Source organism: Lissotriton helveticus, chromosome 4_1 (assembly GCF_964261635.1).
Source record: "Lissotriton helveticus chromosome 4_1, aLisHel1.1, whole genome shotgun sequence".
NCBI lineage: Eukaryota > Metazoa > Chordata > Amphibia > Caudata > Salamandridae > Lissotriton > Lissotriton helveticus.
In genome coordinates this window covers 1,197,388,774-1,197,403,450 of record NC_136063.1, presented here as the reverse complement: position 1 = coordinate 1,197,403,450, position 14,677 = coordinate 1,197,388,774, and positions in this window count along the sequence as shown.

Here is a 14,677-nt window from a genome sequence, read left to right as displayed (position 1 = left end):
CACCGCGACCAGCGTTCCAAGGCGAGCGCCGGGGACTCTGAGGGTGACAGCGTTCCCGAGAGGCTGTGGCTGAGGTCGTAGTTGTATCATCCTACTTCTGATAATGAATCATCTGTTCCTAAGCAGCGGTTCCTGAGTCTTCATTCACCGCTACCACACAGTGTTTATTCGTTCAAAAGTATGATCCCTGGACATAATTCGTTAAATGATTTTCTAGAGCGACGCCATTTGTATTTCAAAGCTCGAGTGCGCTTTTGGCAACATGAAAAAAGATTTCAGGAATTTTTTATTAAATACAGGGTTAATGAAGTAAGATATTTTTGCTCTCGCTATGATCACTGTCTGCATTCTTCTTGTTTGTTCATATTAGCATTCATTAGCAGTGATGTACTGACAAGGAAGGCCAAGGTCAATGCATTGCTCTTTTTTTTGCTGAAGATGCTGCTCTATTACCCATGAAAGTAAGGCTAGCCTAATTTGAATAAAATTCAGCTGTAATAAAATTGGGCGTATACATTTGTGTCACAGATTATGGTATTTTGAGCAGAACATAACCATACGTAATGTGCCATTAATCAATATGTTGTTGAAGTTGCAAAGAGGCAGACCTGAGTACTTAAAACAACCACGTTCAAAAAGGACCAATCGGTGAAATACATTTAGTCTAAAATAGGTCAACAGTCGGCGTTGATGGCCAGTTATATCCCAAGTCAGATATAGTTCAATATTGCTAACTGTTTTCACCAATAGCGCGTGTCGCATACGGTGTTTTGCTAAAGCAACATCCTCGTATTCTGATATCAGCTTGTCCATAAAAGCGGTTTTAACCCATTTTCGGTCAGCATGAGTTGTGCTTGTGGTGTTAACAAGCATATCCGGCCTCCCTATCGCCCACAGGCTATGCTCCACATACACCAGCCAAGCAATCTGTAGGTTCTTATCTAATTGCAAGCTGTCTTGCAAGATCAGTGTCCTGAAACTCAACTCTTCCTTTGTCCAAATTGAGTTCCAAAGTTTTAATGGATTGTCGCGAAGTCGATCAATTAAAACATCCATGCCTAGTTCTTCCTGAAAGATTTCATGAGGTACTCTTTGGCTGACTCCCAGGAGACTCCTTAAAAACGTAATTTCTGCAACTTGGAGTGGTGTAACCTGGCTGTATCCACAAGTTCTGCTAACATAGCACACTAAGGGGATACATTTCGCCCTGTAGATCTCCAAGACCTATTGGATATGAGTGTGCTTCAATCGGCATGAAAAATCCCTAATACGAAATATCGCTCTCTTAAAAGAGGAAACATTCTGATTTATAAGCGAATGCCAATTATGCTCAGAATCCAGTTTTATCCCCGGATACTTGAACTTATCTACCATTATAATGTGTTGGCCATCTATTACATATTTCATTATTTGAATTTTTGCTGGGCCAAACTTCATGACATGTGATCTTGAACAATTTGTGAATAGGTCAAAAATATTCATAAAATTAACAAAAAAGAGTAAGCAGCTTATTAAAGCTTTTAGCAGTATGGGCCATTAAACCTGTGTCGTCTGCATATAACAAGGCAGGGATGGTGCGGCCTCCTACTCTGGGGACATCAACACTGGCAACTGTCAGGACCTGCTCTAAGTTGTGGAAATAGAAAATAAATTAGAAAGGAGCTAAAATGCAGCCCTGCAGCATCCCTCCCTGAAGTTCAAAGTGCTCACCGCATTTCCCATTGGGACCAAACCTAACACTGGCGGAAATACCGTTGTGCAAATCACACAGAAATTTACTTAAAAGTAAATCAACATTAATCTGTTCCATCATGGATCAAAGCTTAGAGCGGTTAACTCTTTCAAAGGCTGAGCTGAAGACCAAGAAGGCCATATAGATGGCCCCCTTCTTGCCCTTAGTATACTTGCAGGTTAAAAGATAGAGGTTCATGGTCTGCTCTATTGTTCCCCGACCAGGGTGAAACCCGTATTGAAGGTCAGACAAAAAGCCCCGCTCCTCAGCCCAATCCATGAGGCGATTTAATAAAATTCTACCAATAATTTTCACTTCCGAGTCTATAAGAGTGATGGGGCTAAAACAGGCCGTATCTGATCTATTACCCTTTTAAAAAACGGGAACTATTATAGACTGGGACCAAGTTGAGGGAAAATGACCAGGTACAACAGAGTTTAAGTGCAGTGTCAGTGTTGGGGCCAGTACGTCTATACAATCATTGTATAGGTCACCCGGTACACCATCAGGCCCAGGTGCCTTGTTTAAAGGCAACTGGGAAATAGAGGCCCTGACATTCGATAGGCTAAAATCACACAGAATATTACTTAAAACTACATCAACATCCATCTGTTCCATCATGGATCAAAGCTTAGAGCGGTTAACTCTATCAAAGGCTGAGCTGAGGTCCATGAAGGCCATATGGATGGCCCCCTTCTTGGCCTTCGTATACTTGCAGGTTAAAAAATAGAGGTTCAAGGTCTGTTCTATTGGTTCCCGACAAGGGCGAAACCCATACTGAAGGTCACACAAAAAGCCCCGCTTCTCAGCCCAATCCGTGAGGTGATTTAATAAAATCCTACAAATAATTTTCACCTCCTAGTCTATAAGGGAGATGGGTCTAAAACAGGCTGGATCTGATCTATTACCCTTTTTAAAAACGGGGACTATTATAGACTGCGACCAAGTTGAGGGAAAATGACCAGGTACAACATAGTTTAAGTGCATTGTCAGTATCGGGCCCACAAGTCCATACAATTCTTGTATAGATCCCCTGGAATCCCATCAGGCCCTGATGCCTTGTTTAAAGGCAACTGGTAAATAGAGGCTCTGACCTCCGATTGGCTAAAATCACACAGTAAATTAATTAAAACTACATCAATATCCATTCCATCATGGACCAAAGCTGAGAGTGGTAAACTCTATCAAAGGCTGATCCGAGGTCCATGAAGGTCATATGGATACCCCCCTCCTTGGCCTTATTATACTTCCAGGTTAAAAGTTAGAGGTTCAAGGTCTGTCATATGGTTCTGCGACCAGGGCGAAACCCGCAATGAAGGTTGGACAAAAAGCCCCGCTCCTCAGCCCAATCCGTGAGGCTATTTAATAAAATCCTACTAGTAATTTTCACCTACGAGTCTATAAGGGAGATGAGTCTAAAACAGGCGGGATCTGCTCTATTACCCTTTTTAAAAACGGGTACGATTATCGTCTGGGACCAAGTTGAGGGAAAATGACCAGATACACAGAGTTTAAGTGCAGTGTCAGTATTGGGCCTACAAGTCTATATAATCCTTGTATAGGTCCCCTGGTACCTCATCAAGCCCTAGTGCCTTGTTTGAAGGCAACTGGGAAATAGAGACTCTGACCTCCGATAGGCTAATAGTTCAATTACGCTCTGTCCGAAGGCCTTCTATGGTTTCGGCTCTGCTTCAAGGCTGTAAATGGCCCTAAAATGATCCATCTTTCACCAAAAAGTACTCCATTAACAATATCCCAGAACAGAACGTCTGGTAGTGTGTAATCTACACCGGAGAGTTTACGCGATTGCTCATTCTGTTTTGAAGGACCATGCTAATCATGTCCTTGTGTCTGAGAGGAAAAAACACTACTTCTTTTTAATTACCCTCACACACCCTAGTGGTGTCATGCTTCATCATCGGGTCACCCCGACCCCTAAAAGTCGGGGTGGGCTCAACCACAGTGTTGGGGAGCTCTTAGAAGAGATGAAGGAAGGGGGGCTTTAAAGATTAAAAGACCAGTCAGACCCCCGGTTTCCCTTTATTCTTGGGTCTGGCTGGGTCACTAAAATTCTAAAAAACGGGTCTAGATTGGAATTTTATGGTCCTAAGATCCTAGTGCCGACATGTTTCAGTCCAAAAAGGGCCGTAAAGGTCCAGGACTTTCTTCAGGGCTGGAAAAAGGACCCCCTTCTATGTGTGGGGAAGATAAAGGATGGGAAGTCCCTATCCTATCCGTGTAGCGAGGGAAGAGGAGCTTCTCCTCGTGTATGTAAAAAATAAAAATGTGTCTCTGCGTTGCGTTGCCAAACTCCGTCCAAATTATGGGGGCTTTGTGATTCTCACAGACCGAAATATGCAGTTAAGTGGTCTCGATTAGAGGTCTCACCAAGCTGCATCACCTATTGTGGTTTCGGTCCCCGGCTCTGCGAATGATCCACCCAGGCCTGAGATGGGATGGTACATGCCTGCTTGGTATGATGGTCTTCATGGAAAAGAAACGAGTTGATGACACCCCAGAAAGCACTGCTGTTGCGCTGCTGACTAGCCATTACCAACCTTTCCCAAGTCTCCAGCTTGATTTGGGCTTTATGATCCTTGCAGGCTGTCTTAAAAGTAGCCTTGTCCTTCTTAACTTTTTCTTGTCATCTGGGTTCAGCATGCAAGAGATTCCAGAGGTCTTTGTGAGCTCTGGAGCATTGCCCATTAAACCATTAAACCACACAGGTGACCGGTGAAGCAACAACTTTGAGGAGTGCAGATTTAATGAACCTGCAGATATTAGTGAATGACTCCAAGATTCTCTGTGGCGACTCTACATCCTACAAACAGGTTCGAAAATCAGCATGACATGAGACAATCAAATTTAGAGCAAAGGCTGATGGAACAATATTGGCTCACTTCACCCTTCGACCCTGATCAGCCAGTGTGATGGGCTCCTTGTAAGGGGGTGTTTAGCTCAGTGCTTTATTATGTCAATAAAATAATGCAGTTAATGGATTGTGGTAGCTCAGGTAGTGATTTAAATCCTCAAAATCTAAGAGTGTAGCTAGGAGGCAGACAGAAACAAAAATATGATCAATCACACTACAAGGCCCCCTTAAAAGTGGGTGTGCTCACCTCCAGTGTTGATCATGATTGCTCACCAATAAGTTCACTCACTAAATTAAACTCAGATATAAGACTGTTTGCGGCATCCCCTTGGGTGTGTGTTTAAAATGTGCCTGGGTTTCAAATGGTCCCTAAAAATCTGATTCCTTATTATTATAACAGGAGCAACACAGGTGTAAATTAAAATCTTCCGCCAATATAATTAAAGTAAAAGGTGGTTCTGACAAAAAGAAATAATCCATAAAATATTTAGGACTGACCATAGCCTCTGTTTTGTCTCTTGATGAGACTGCATTATAAAAACGATGGAGGAGCAGTCTACGTTTTACTGACTTTATAACCTCAACTTTACAATTCTACTCTAAATCGATTAGGGTTGTAAGGCCAACTCTAGCCCTCCTACTAGAGGAGCGGGTAGCTAAAGCTGAGTAGGAGGAAAAACCGTCTAGATACAAGCAACCCTTGGGGGTCGATTCCGATTCGGGAAAAACCGCTGCGAATTGCCGTTCGGAGCTTTTTTCCCGTACGAATCGTACCCTGCAACGTCCCCCGTACGTACGACGAAGTACGATTCGTACCAGGAGCTGGACTCCGTACGAATCGTACAGAGACCCTATGACTCTAATCTCCGTACGATTCTCCCTCGGAACCCGCTGTACGCAAAATCTGTACGGTTCGCGGCTGGTTTTTACGACCCAGCAAGTACGATACGTGTCGGGGACACACCGTACGAGCCTTTTTCTACAGGAGCTGAAAACAGCCATAAAAGCAGAGTTCGCGCGAAAACAGGTACGCAACGGCCCCCCATGTTCACTGGGTGTACGGTGCGTGCCCCCATGATCGCGGGGTACGGTGCATACCCCCCATGATCACAGGGGTACGGTGCGTACCTGTGCGATCATGGGGGGTACGCACCGTACGGTGTGTATGTGAAGGTGTACTTTTCCGTACGAATCGCACCTACCTGATGTGGACTGTACGAATCGCGTCCTGATACCCCGGTCCGGATCGTACTCGTTGGGTCGTACAGCGTCTGTACGAGTCGTAGGGAGAGGGCTCCGGATACGAATCGTACAGATGGATTTTCTCCAGGATCGGAATCGACCCCTTAGTGTACCATGTTTCCTGTAAACAGATAAAACTAAAGTTCTTAAGCATGCCCAATTAATCGTCATCTGATAGTTTGCTCTGGACCCCAGCAATAAACCAACAGATGACCTTAATAGAGTCTTGAGTCATAATCACGGGATCCTTAATAGGGAAGACATAAGTCTGAAAATCTGTAATGGAAATAGGGTCCAGTCAATCAGAATGGTCAAGCTCGCTCAATGGAAGAAAACAATTGCTCAAAGACAGGGGAGTGGTATTAAATGAGGCATGAAAGTTTGACAGGCCACATCGCAGCTTTCCCTGTGGCAGGTTCAATTTACTCATGTCCCCACCCTCCGGATTTTTTTGGGTGGGGGTAGAAAAGGCAAGTTGCAGAGAAGTTATACAATCCACTGGTGCGTCCATCAGTCCTAAGGCATGGAAGATTGAACCCGCCTGCATGGGATTATTAAAGTTCACCATTAGGCAATCTCCCATTACCTTTTTCTCAGTTTGGCCTATTCAGCCCACCCTACGGACCATTATATTTTCTCTGGCATCATTTGCATGGGGGAATAAGAAGCATTTGTTCTGGTTGCCAGCCAATGAACTGTCTTAATTTTGAGTTGGTCGAAGTTTTCCTCTGTGCCCTTCCTCAAAGGGGGCACATCCACCAACACAACAACGTAAGGTATAGCCGTCTGGGGCAGCTGGATAGTATATTAGAGGGGCAGTGTGCCAGCTGGGATTTTTGAGATGTAACAGGAACGGTCAAGTCTGGGTTACTTTGGCTTCCCTGATGGATAGGATTAGCTGTACCAGGCACTTACCACCCAGAGTTATCTTCAGTTATTCTAGGGACGTTGGTTTGGTTGTGAGTACAGTTGTGCAAAGACGATAGCAATGGGGCTGCCAATAGGACCTGGGCCTGAGTTTGAGCCGGAGGGCTGCTCCCACCCTTGAGCTGGCATTACCATCACAAGGGATAGTACTCAAACATGTCTTTAAAAATGCTTTCTGGAAATTGGAGAGCCAACTGCTTATACTTGAATGTAGAATGTCCACTGACCCCACTTTTTGCTCAAGGACAGACATCCAGGTATCAGACGCATTTAAAGCTGTTGCAATCTTAATCTCCAAGGGGCAGATTTACAAGCCCTTTGCAACACTTTTACGGTGCCGTTGCATCACTTTTGTGACACAGAGGGGTTGTAAACAATTCGCCACATTTCAACACATTTGCAAGAAGACGCATCTAGGGAGATGCGTAACGTTGTAAAGCTCTGCATCACATTATACCTGCGTCAGGTATAATGTATACAGGGTGAGCATTCTGACGCAAGAAAGCCTTGTAAAAGTGAAGCAGTGAAACCTATAAGATTTCACTGCGTCACTTTTACGGCGCCACTGCGTCAAAACTTTACCCCTGCTTGAAGCAGGCGTAAGGAGTGATGCAGCACAATAGGAATAGGATTCCTGAGCATTGCTGGAGCTGCAGCGTGCTTGCGACACAACTCCAGCAATGTGTCCAAAAGATTGTGATGCATCTGTCAATCCTTGCTTCACGGTGCACCGCATTGTACATGCGACGCATCTACGGTGGCACAAGTTTTTTTGCGCAACGCAATTGAACGGATGCATTTCTGCTAAAATGGAGAAGTGGGTCAGTTCTTGTAAATCTGCCCCAAGTCTTTAAAGGACGCCAAAAAACTATCAACTTACCTTCACCCTGACTATAGGATTGTCCGCTGAGGGGGTAGGTGCGGCTTTCCCATGCTTGGGTATAGTCTTCTTGGTCAGCTTGGTAGATAGGGGCAGCTAGAGGGGGGTGAAAGGTGGTATATTAGGTTACTAGGATACGGCGATCCCCCTATCAAAGTGTCTGACACTTGAGTCTCTGAGGATCTAATTTGATGGTTCCCAGCCAGCTCTGTTTCAATGCTAGTAATATCATCAGCTAATATTCCCACAGCCTGGGGCTGGTAGGACAGGATCGACGTACTGGCTCTTGATCGTTTGTCAACCCCATTAGTTGTTTTTGCCTTTCTCTTCCCCATGCTCAAAGTAAATAACACCAAACTATAAGCAAGCAAACGAAATGGATGCAGAACAGTACTGGAAAATAGCTGCTTGTGTAATCAATCACCACGTACAGAGCTCGCCAGTATCCAAATGGCAGAAGAAAGGGGGGTGGCCCAACCCGGCCTTTTTCAGTCTCTGGTGGGCTAAGATGGGCCTGTCTTGGTCTGGTCTTCGCCCGAGTATGGGCCCAGCATACCAGGAGCCTGAGGGTTCCTTTTAGCGCCTCCAGACGCGAAGACAGATGACAGGAAATGGTGGCCACCGCAGAATGCTCTAGGGCTTGTGGTCCGTCCCTTTCCCCCTCCGAATAAGCGATCCCACGCTTTGGCAGTCTATGGTTCCTTTTAGCACCTCCTGGCATGAAGACAGATGACACGTAGCGGCAGCGGGTGCAGAAGGCGCTGGGGCTTGTAGTCTTCCCCTTTCCTCCTCTGAGTAAGCGCTATATAATATTCCATCTTACTTTGCTCTTCTGTTTTTCAGCTTTCAGTAAGGACAATGTTTTTGAAAAAAGCAAAGCTTTTGATACCAGCTGAGCAATGTTTCACTGCCTTCAATGAAGCCCCCACAACAGAGGGTCCACTGAAGTACAGATATCAAGGTCTGCTTGCCAGAGATCTCAAAGTGTGGTGGTCAGTCTTCCGCTAGGCCAGCCCCATATCCCTCTGCTGTCCTGGTAGACCAGCCACCACACTCTTAATCAAACCATAAGCTGCACATGTGCTTCTATTGGTATTAATATTAACATGACTCATATTATTATTAATGTTATTATTATTATTATTATTATTTGTATTAATATTATTAATTATATTATGCAGCATTATTATAATTATATATTTTATAGTTATAATAACAACAACAACAATAATAACAACAATAATAATAATAATAATAATAATAATAATAATAATAATAATAATAATAACATCGATAATAATAATAATAATATTACCAGGACTGGAAAAAAGCATCCTGGGACCGGTTTTAGGGTATGTTACCATTCTTCTGCCAGGCTAGCTTGAATCCAGTGGCACAGTGAGCAAAGGACCTACATCTGGGCATACCCATCCCACTTAGGGTGAAAAGTGTTACAGCACACAAATTATGGATGGAATGCTGATAATGCAAACAATTTCCCCTAGTCAAAAGATCTGGGTTTAATCCATCGTTCTTTTTCCCACTATGCCACCCTAGTTTTGACCTAGCCATATGCATATCAGTCTTGACCATGTGCCCCATTGGAACAGTCCAGACTGAACTGCCAAGCCAGGTCCTCCCTGGACCAGAAACAAGCATCCTGGGACCAGTTTCAGGGTATGTCACCCTTCTTCAGCCAGGCAAGCTTGAATCCAGTGGCACAGTGAGCAAAGGACCCATGTCTGGGCAAACCCATCCCACTTAGGGCAAAAAGTGTTACCGCAAACAAATGATGGATGGAATGCTGACAATGCAAACACTCGCCTCCAGTCAAATGATCTGGGTTAAATCCATCGTTCTATTTCCCACTACGCCATACCAGTTTGGACCCAGCATATGCAAATCAGTCTTGACTCTGTGCCCCATGGGAACAGTCCAGATTGAACTCCCAGGCCAGGTCCTCCCTGGACCGGAAACAAGCATCCTGGGACTGGTTTCAGGGTATGTCACCCTTCTTCAGCCAGGCTAGCTTGAATCCACTGTGGCACAGTGAGTCCAGTCCGAACAGTCCAGACCGAACTGCCGGGCCAGGTCCTCCCTGGACCAAACACAACCTTGTTTCCAGTCCAGGGAGGACCTGGTCTAGCAGTTCAGGCTGTACTGTTCCCATTGGGCACAGGGTCAAGACTGATTTGCATATGGCTGGGTCCAAACTGGAATGGCATGGTGAGCAAATAAACAATGGATTTAGACCCAGATCTCTGTATTTGGGTGAATGTATGACATTGTTCTGCATTCTGTCCATCAATTGTTCTTTTTTGCATTTGTCACCCGAGTGCTACGGGTATGCTCAGACTTGAGTCCCGTGCTCTCCATGCCACTGGAGTAAAGATATCCTGGCTGATGAGGGCTAAAAGCCAGAAAACGGTCCTAGGATGCTTTTTTCCAGTCAAGGGAGGACCTGGCCTGGCAGTTCGGGCTTGACTGTTCCCATTGGGCGCAGGGGCAAGGCTGGTTTGCATAAGGCTAGGTCCAAACTGGAATGGCATGGTGAGCAAAAATCGATGTATTTAGGCCCAGATCTCTGTATTGGGGTGAATGTATGATATTTTTCTGCATTCTGTCCATCAATTGTTCTTTTTGCAACTTTCTAAAAGTGGCATTTTCAGAATTGTGACTTAATATCCGACTTTACCATTAAAGAGGATTTTAAATTACAAATAACTAGACATCAAGCCTGATATTTCTACCTGCTCCAAAACAAAAGTTATCACTTATTAAATGTAATAAGGTAATTCAATGTTATCCTATGGAATAGGCCTCAAAGTAATGAAAACTGACTTTGTGAATTTTTCACTACCAGGAAATCTAAAAAGTAAAAGTACACATCCACCACTTTAATTAAAATGCACCTTGCCCATGGGATGTCTAAGGCCTACCTTAGGCTTAACCTATATGTAATGCATGCTGAATTTCCGACTTGGCAAGAAAATGATTTGGCTAAATCCAATTGGAAGTTTCAAAGTGCATACAGGCTGCAATTGCAAGCCTGATACATGTTTTAAGGGGCTACTTCAGTAGGTTGCACAATGAATGCTGAAGGCCCATTAATAGCATTTAGTATACTAGCCCTGGGTACAAGATATACCACTTTACTAGGAACTTACAAGTAAGCTAAATATGCCAATAAGATGTAAGCTAATATTACCATGTTTAAGGGAGTGAGTACAAGCACTTTAGCACAGTTTAGCAGTAGTAAAGTTCACAGAGTCCTAAGGCCAGGAAAATAAATTCCGCGAAAATAGGAAGGGAGTAGGCAAAGGGTTTGTGTGAGATCATCCTAAGGCTAACAGGTCTAACAGTGAGGAAAAAACGGCCACAAAGACCTCAGTTAGAGTAAAACCTAGAGGTTACTTTGATAGAGTTAGGCTCATTGAACAGCGGAATCAGATTTGAGTATCTGCATTGGCTCATCATTCTAGGCAAATCACTTCATCTCGCTGTGCCTACAAAAATGAATGTATTCTTGTGTAATTTCATGTTAAGTGGTGCTCATGTAAAGTGTTTCAATACCTTTGGGTCAAGTTAACACTATATATAACTGCAACAAAAACAATAATATTAATTCAAGATTGTAAGACCTATCGAATAATTTTAGCTAATAGACTATTGAAAATATTGAATGGGTTAGAAATACAAAGCTTATTTGTCATGATTTAGCATTTGTATCTTTTTGTAGTTTGATAGAAGGATGTGTTAAATATTGGACAGATTTGTTAGCATGAGCTGAAATCCATTTTGTATTTCTGGCAGCCATTTTGTCTGCCATGTGCTCTGTCCTACCTTTCTGTTAACTGCTCTTGTAGTCTGCCAAGAGACAAACTATATTCAGCATCCTCCGCTTCGCACATGCCCGGAAGGGCCTAGCTAGTAGAATGCACCTGCTTCTCTAGTATAACTATTCATAAAGGGGGTGGTGATGGACTTAGCTCACTGCACCATCCCAGCTCAGAACCTGGCTACATGCAAATTAGTCTGACCCTGGCCCAGTGCATCATGGGAACAGGGCAGACCAAACTACCAAGCCAATTCTTTACTGGAAAGGAAACAAGCTTCCGGGGACCGGTTTCTGGCATTACAGCCGTCTTCGGCCCGGCTTGCTTGAATCCTGATGGTGCAGTGAGCAAGGGACTCACATCTGAGCATACCCTTCCACACTTGTGGTGGCCAAAACGATTCATAAAGGGGGTGGTGATGGACAGAGTATCTGAATTAAGCAGAACACTCCTACCCAGTCAAAAGATCAGGGCTTGATCCATCACCGTTTTTTAGCTCACTGCACCATCCCAGCTCAGAACCTGGCCACATGCAAATTAGTCTGACCCTGGACCAGTGCATCATGGGAACAGGGCAGACCAAACTACCAAGCCAATTCTTTACTGGAAAGGAAACAAGCTTCCGGGGACCGGTTTCTGGCATTACAGCCGTCTTCGGCCCGGCTTGCTTGAATCCTGATGGTGCAGTGAGCAAGGGACTCACATCTGAGCATACCCTTCCACACTTGTGGTGGCCAAAACGATTCAAAAAGGGGGTGGTGATGGACAGAGTATCTGAATTAAGCAGAACACTCCTACCCAGTCAAAAGATCAGGGCTTGATCCATCATCGTTTTTTAGCTCACTGCACCATCCCAGCTCAGAACCTGGCTACATGCAAATTAGTCTGACCCTGGCCCAGTGCATCATGGGAACAGGGCAGACCAAACTACCAAGCCAATTCTTTACTGGAAAGGAAACAAGCTTCCGGGGACCGGTTTCTGGCATTACAGTCGTCTTTGGCCCGGCTTGCTTGAATCCTGATGGTGCAGTGAGCAAGGGACTCACATCTGAGCATACCCTTCCACACCTGTGGTGGCCAAAACGATTCATAAAGGGGGTGGTGATGGACAGAGTATCTGAATTAAGCAGAACACTCCTACCCAGTCAAAAGATCAGGGCTTGATCCATCACCGTTTTTTAGCTCACTGCACCATCCCAGCTCAGAACCTGGCTACATGCAAATTAGTCTGACCCTGGCCCAGTGCATCATGGGAACAGGGCAGACCAAACTACCAAGCCAATTCTTTACTGGAAAGGAAACAAGCTTCCGGGGACTGGTTTCTGGCATTACAGCCGTCTTCGGCCCGGCTTGCTTGAATCCTGATGGTGCAGTGAGCAAGGGACTCACATCTGAGCATACCCTTCCACACTTGTGGTGGCCAAAACGATTCATAAAGGGGGTGGTGATGGACAGAGTATCTGAATTAAGCAGAACACTCCTACCCAGTCAAAAGATCAGGGCTTGATCCATCACCGTTTTTTAGCTCACTGCACCATCCCAGCTCAGAACCTGGCCACATGCAAATTAGTCTGACCCTGGCCCAGTGCATCATGGGAACAGGGCAGACCAAACTACCAAGCCAATTCTTTACTGGAAAGGAAACAAGCTTCCGGGGACCGGTTTCTGGCATTACAGCCGTCTTCGGCCCGGCTTGCTTGAATCCTGATGGTGCAGTGAGCAAGGGACTCACATCTGAGCATACCCTTCCACACTTGTGGTGGCCAAAACGATTCATAAAGGGGGTGGTGATGGACAGAGTATCTGAATTAAGCAGAACACTCCTACCCAGTCAAAAGATCAGGGCTTGATCCATCATCGTTTTTTAGCTCACTGCACCATCCCAGCTCAGAACCTGGCTACATGCAAATTAGTCTGACCCTGACCCACTGCATCATGGGAACAGGGCAGACCAAACTACCAAGCCAATTCTTTACTTGAAAGGAAACAAGCTTCCGGGGACCGGTTTCTGGCATTACAGCAGTCTTCGGCCCGGCTTGCTTGAATCCTGATGGTGCAGTGAGCAAGGGACTCACATCTGAGCATACCCTTCCACACCTGTGGTGGCCAAAACGATTCATAAAGGGGGTGGTGATGGACAGAGTATCTGAATTAAGCAGAACACTCCTACCCAGTCAAAAGATCAGGGCTTGATCCATCACCGTTTTTTAGCTCACTGCACCATCCCAGCTCAGAACCTGGCTACATGCAAATTAGTCTGACCCTGGCCCAGTGCATCATGGGAACAGGGCAGACCAAACTACCAAGCCAATTCTTTACTGGAAAGGAAACAAGCTTCCGGGGACTGGTTTCTGGCATTACAGCCGTCTTCGGCCCGGCTTGCTTGAATCCTGATGGTGCAATGAGCAAGGGACTCACATCTGAGCATACCCTTCCACACTTGTGGTGGCCAAAACGATTCATAAAGGGGGTGGTGATGGACAGAGTATCTGAATTAAGCAGAACACTCCTACCCAGTCAAAAGATCAGGGCTTGATCCATCACCGTTTTTTAGCTCACTGCACCATCCCAGCTCAGAACCTGGCTACATGCAAATTAGTCTGACCCTGGCCCAGTGCATCATGGGAACAGGGCAGACCAAACTACCAAGCCAATTCTTTACTGGAAAGGAAACAAGCTTCCGGGGACCAGTTTCTGGCATTACAGCCGTCTTCGGCCCGGCTTGCTTGAATCCTGATGGTGCAGTGAGCAAGGGACTCACATCTGAGCATACCCTTCCACACTTGTGGTGGCCAAAACGATTCATAAAGGGGGTGGTGATGGACAGAGTATCTGAATTAAGCAGAACACTCCTACCCAGTCAAAAGATCAGGGCTTGATCCATCACCGTTTTTTAGCTCACTGCACCATCCCAGCTCAGAACCTGGCTACATGCAAATTAGTCTGACCCTGGCCCAGTGCATCATGGGAACAGGGCAGACCAAACTACCAAGCCAATTCTTTACTGGAAAGGAAACAAGCTACCGGGGACCGGTTTCTGGCATTACAGCCGTCTTCGGCCCGGCTTGCTTGAATCCTGATGGTGCAGTAAGCAAGGGACTCACATCTGAGCATACCCTTCCACACTTGTGGTGGCCAAAACGATTCATAAAGGGGGTGGTGATGGACAGAGTATCCGAATTAAGCAG